The sequence below is a fragment of the Malania oleifera genome, chromosome 9 (assembly GCF_029873635.1).
Source record: "Malania oleifera isolate guangnan ecotype guangnan chromosome 9, ASM2987363v1, whole genome shotgun sequence".
NCBI lineage: Eukaryota > Viridiplantae > Streptophyta > Magnoliopsida > Santalales > Ximeniaceae > Malania > Malania oleifera.
Genome location: NC_080425.1, coordinates 57,818,213 through 57,824,212, shown reverse-complemented (window position 1 = coordinate 57,824,212; position 6,000 = coordinate 57,818,213).

Here is a 6,000-nt window from a genome sequence, read left to right as displayed (position 1 = left end):
CATGGGGGAAAAAACATTAAACACTCTCACAACTCTCACACAAGCATGGGAGACAAAACATTAAACACTCTCACAACTCTTACACTAAAGACAACCTAACACAATTAATACTTACTAAAAAACAAGAAATTCCAACTCATAGACACACAACTCAAGCTTAGTTATATTGCATTATTATAATTCAAATTTGAAACTCAAACTTGTGCCAAAAAGGAGGCCAAAATTGTGTGGCCTATGGAGCATAAAACCATGTGGGGCCCACATGGGTCTTGTGGTTTGATCTTACTTCAACATCTTTACTTGGGTCTTTATGCACCTAATAGTCTTCAAGAATGAATATCTATGTCTTCAAATCTTAAATCCATGAGTCCATAAAGTCTTGAAATAAAATGTCCAATTCCAAATTAAAGTGTCCATGCAAAATATAAAGTCGAACATAAAGTATCATCTTCAAGAATGCATCCACAAATAATAAAATCTTCAAAAAGTCTTCAAGTAATTCCATGCGTACCTACAAAATAATTATGAGTAATAATGGATGTCGAGAGGTCGTCCACATGTCACCATATCGGCAAAAGAGATAGTCAATGCATGTTGATCCCCATTAGATCATACAGATGATTTATTGGCCAATTGTATAAACGAAGAAAGAAGAAACCAAACCCACCATCGAGGAATATCACAAAGACTCCTTAGTGGTAGATTACAATAAGGATGAGAAGGATTATTAATTCAACCAGATATGAAGAATACCATAACATGTGTTTTTTTGAGGACTTAAACATTGCCAATGGTAAGGCTAAATTGATTTTGAAAATGAAGATAAGATCAAGCTTGATCTAGAGGTTGGCGAGTTCATTGGCAAAAACTTTGAGCCAAATGTAGATTTTCCCTCTAGCTTGGCTGGTTGATCCTCTTCCATTGTCCACTCTAGGTCGGTCAAAAATTGTTCCACATTTTATATTCTAGAAGTATCGCTTACAAATAATTTGATCGACCACTATTTGATCTAGGAAGGGTAACATATTCTCCATGATCGAAATGTAGGAAAAAAATAAAGCATGCTTACTTATTTGAAAAAAATTACTGTCACTTAATAGAGTAGTTCTTTTGGAAAATAGTCATAATTGCTCGATCTCAGCATTCGTCTAGAGGCTTACATAACGATCACCAAGCGAAGCATATGACGAGCATTGCCTAACCTAACCTCACCCAGCATAAGGCAGATTATTTTGAGGTAACGTGAGTTATTTACACAAAAAAAAAATGGTCCCCAAAGTGAAATGCATGATAGGCATCACCTAGGCTAGAATGGAAAACAACTTCAGGCAAATTATTGTTGAGAAAATTTGGTGGAATTAGTCAACCAAATAAGTTTATTGAGAGAAGACTAGGTTTTATTATGGTTTATTTAAATTGTTTAATGTTTGGGACTTAGCCAGAGAAATACAACATAAAAAGAAACTTAATCTAATTATCCAAATAACTTGGCGAGTGTAGATGGATCTTGTAGCCATTAAGTGAAGTTCTCATAATTGGTCAATGCCACCTTCGCACCAAAACTATCACAATGTGCATTATTGATGTGATTCTGAATTTCCAATCACCTTGTTAGTTTCTCCTTTGTCACCTTAATGAGCATAAATTAATTTCGAGTTCTCACACAAGTGTCATTAACCTTAGCCTTCTGCCTCTCCAGCTCATGAACATCCCTAAATTTTTATCGTTTACCTTAAGGTACTAGTCTCAAAGTTGTTCCGTAATGCATCTTCAAAATTTATCTTCAGCGGGATATCTCTCTTCTCTCGCCAGGTTATCAGGAAATTGATATAATTAGGAGCCTCTTGAAATAATGCTTTCAATTAGTGATTCTCTTGCTAATAAAAGGATATTTGGTGGAACAATTCTTTAATAGAAAAAGCATTAGTGAGGAAATATTCTATTTACACTTAATCCGATAGAACCAAAACCCCATAAAAAAGCACTAAAGATATTGTTGACTTTTTTAGTCCAATCACTGTTTTGATAATAAAAAAAGTACAAGTATCGTATGTATGTATTTAGTACTTAAGCAGGTTTACAATTCAGCACACACAAGCTAAAGGAGAAATGGAAGCCAAGAAGAGACTTAAAGCACATACAACTTGACGCATTCCATGAAGAATTGAAGAGCAAATGAGAGAAGACGTTTATTTTTTAAATTGTATTTCATTTAGATTTATTTGCAATATGCATGTTTTACATGATATGAATGACTTAATCGAAAAATAAGTAGCGCGAAGGCTATCCCAAGTATAGGAGTTTAATCGTATAATAATTAGCCCAAGGGTTAGATCGTCTCCTCAGAAAATGCAGTTTAATTCCAAATTTTGTGTAATTACAAAATAAATTAAGAAAAGACAAATTACTGAACATAGTTCAGATTCAGTTTCTGGGAATTTTGAGATTTTTGCAACAAAACTTAAACTTTAACTAAAAATAAAACAAGCAAGAAGATAACTAAATGAACGTCAGATTCAATACCAGAATAACGAAGTAAGTAAACCTTGCAATCATCCAACTGAATAAAAATTCTAACTTTAAACACAAGCCCAAACAAGATTAAATCCTAACAAGATAGAACCACTAACTTTAATAATAAAAACACCTAAGAACGATTTTAATTCTAATAAACACTCCAAATAAGAGAAACAAATTGATTTTTTTATAATAAATAATAATCCAAATAAATATTTAAGATTCAAAAGGAGACTTTAGAAAAAAAAAATCTAAAACTCAATAATTTAAAATAACTCAACCGAATTGAAGTGCCAACAATGACTTTGAATAAAAAAAAAGACAAATAAATATAACCCAATCAAAACAAATAAACTTAGTACCTTAACAACTTCAATGGAAAATAACAAACTAAAACAAATAATAATTAAGATTTTGAATAAACTAGAATTAAAAATAAATACAGCCCACTAACTATTTAAATTCCAAAGAAATACTTTAAATAAACAAAACTGAAATTATCACTAATAATAACTTGAACAAGTATTAAAGAATAACAAGAAAGAGAGAGAGAGAGAGAGAGAGAGAAAGAGAGAGAGAGAGAGAGAGAGAGAGAGAGAGAGAGAGAGAGAGAGAGAAGAGAGAAGAAAGGTAGGTCGTGTGGTAGGCAGTAGCAGCAGCAGCAACCCTAGATCCCCTCCTGCGCACGGCCTCCCAAGGCCCCCCTTACTGCCTCCTCTCCAAAGCCTACCTTGAAAAAAACTAAAGAAAAGCCTAACGCCAAAAACCCAAAAGTGACCCCCTTTATATGTTAAAGCTGCCCTAGGCTTCCAGCCTTTTGTTTGGCTCCTAGGCGGCTCCATGTGCACAGGTTCCAGCATGGCCCAAGATCCTTCATTTTTTTAAACCCAGTTACCCCATGAACCTAGCACCTTCTACCAAAGCCCTCTCCGTGTCCCTTTTATGGCTAGGTCAAATCAAGGGTACATGGGCTTTTTTTTTCTTTTTTCTTTTTTCATCTCAATTTGGCTTTAGCTGCCCTTCACTTTCAAACCCAATTTTGATCCAGTAAACGTCCAGATTAGCAAAAGGCTATTTCACAATGAATTGTAGATATCTTAGTAAGCTTTCCAATGCCCCTTGAATCACACCAATCCAACATCAGATGAGAGAGTTATTATTAAAATACAAAAATTCGTTCAGGTTGTCTCCTAGCGAATTTCGGACTTGGATTGCTGCCCACTTTTCATTGCATGATACAGATTCGTGTGCATGAAGCCTACGTAATCTTCTCACATACAAACACACACGACTTTCAATTTGCTTCCAATTAAAAACCAACCGGCCTTCCAATTTCAAATTCCAATTCTCCAAACTCATTATGCACAACCTCTCTAACATTTTTAATTCCAGATTTAATTTCCAAAAATTCCTGCAATAATAAAACATGAATAATTTGTAAATTTTTGGAAAATTAGGATAATTATCTTAAAATTTATCAAATGAACTCAACGTTAAGATACAAGACATAATCAGACATTTAAGTGAAATTGTAGTATTTAATTAACAATTTTAAACGCCTAATTACAAATCTTTGATGCTTAATCACACCCCCTTAACTAACGTTTTACTAGTCTCTATCAAATTTGAATGAAATTCAGGGTGGTACCCACAAACACTAATTCCAATGAATATTAAATGAATGCACATGCAACGCAATCATATCATTTCACATACAAGAATATAACCAGATTGCACACTAGCTCGTTCATACATAGTTCACACAACTCTAAAGCAAGTCACTCATGCACGTTTCATCATTATATAGCCATTAAGAATAGTATACTTATATAAAGTTAAATAGCAATACAATTCAAAGTTAATGTAGTTATATAAATTCGAGTATAAACAGGTAAAATCTCGAGGTATGTGTAATGTGTATGACTCGTTACACTCAGGATACCAGTGGACACCTACAAAATGGTCGTTTTGACTCAGCCTAACTGGTATACCCTCAAAAACACTCAAAATGATGGGTTCATTCATCATATATGAGGAGGAGTGTCATGATCAAACATCTCACATATTGAAAGGAACAAATGCTAAATGTATGGAGTGGACTAGTCTGAAAAAGAACTAGCCTATTAAGGTCCTTCACCCTAGCATCTTCTCACCTACTCACCATATCTAACCAAGACCACCCTAGATCAACTTATTTAGAAACCAGAAGTGAATACATTTGAGGCATCAGGAAGTTGAAGAGTCTTCATATATGGAGAACATGTGTTGTGTCTCTGACTTTTTGTTGTATTTGTATGGAGTCGGTATTAGTTTTTCACCCCATTCTGGTGCATTTCTATTTCTCTTATTCTTTCTTCTGCTCATTCTTTAATTTCTATCTTTTCACAATCATTTAGGATAATCATTATACTTCTTTTATTATCTTTATACCACCCATGTGAATTAAGCTCAAATAAAAGTTCATGAAATAAGTCTATTTCTAGGGGTGGCTCAGCCTTCACATCTTGAGTAGGCTACAAGACCTAGATTTCTATCTCCCCATTGGATGTCACCTTTAAGCTAGCAAGTCAAAAACAGAGACTAGTGTACAAAGAATATCCAAAAAAAAAAAAGGAAAGTTGAGTTTCATGAACTCTGAGCTGACGTCAAAAACTCAAAAGAATGATAAATGGCTTAACAGTACCTCACAAGGTGTCAAAGTCGCCACATGCACTCTCCCAATACTCACAAGGAAACCTAAGTATTACAAGTCACGTGAATGTGTATTTTCAATATCATGAGATACCATGTAAATACAAGAGTTTATATAGTCAGATTAACACAAATGAACTACTAGTCAACCTACGTAAAGTTACAATTCCTAAATTAGCCATATAAAGAGAAATTACAAATGAATAACCCACTATACAGCTTAGTGTGTAACTCCTAGGTTATATGCAAGTATGTAAAGGGTATAAGACAGTGTTAATCATGACCTAATCATCCATATTCGAAAAAAAAAATTCAATATATTTTCTCATTCCCCCCCTCCCCAACTAAAGTGAAACATTGTCCTCAATGAGAAAGCATATAGGAGATGAAAGAGATGATAATGAGGGAAGTAGAGCATACTTGGGTGGATAAGTAAGGGAAAAGAAAAACTGAAACTAAGGAAAAATGTACCTAAATGTTAACTACATTTTGGTGCATTTCTATTTCTCTTATTCTTTCTTCTGCTCATTCTTCAATTTCTATCTTTTCACAGTCAATTAAGACAATCATTACACTTCTTTTACTATCTTTATACCACCCATGTGAATTAAGCTCGAATAGGAGTTCATGAAATAAGTCTATTTCTAGGGGTGGCTCAGCCTTCACATCTTGAGTTGGCTATAAGACCTAGGTTTCTATCTCCCCACTAGATGTCACTTCTAGGCTAGCAAGTCAAAAACCAAGGCTAGTGTACAAAAAATATCCAAAAAAAAAAAGGAAAGTTGAGTTTCA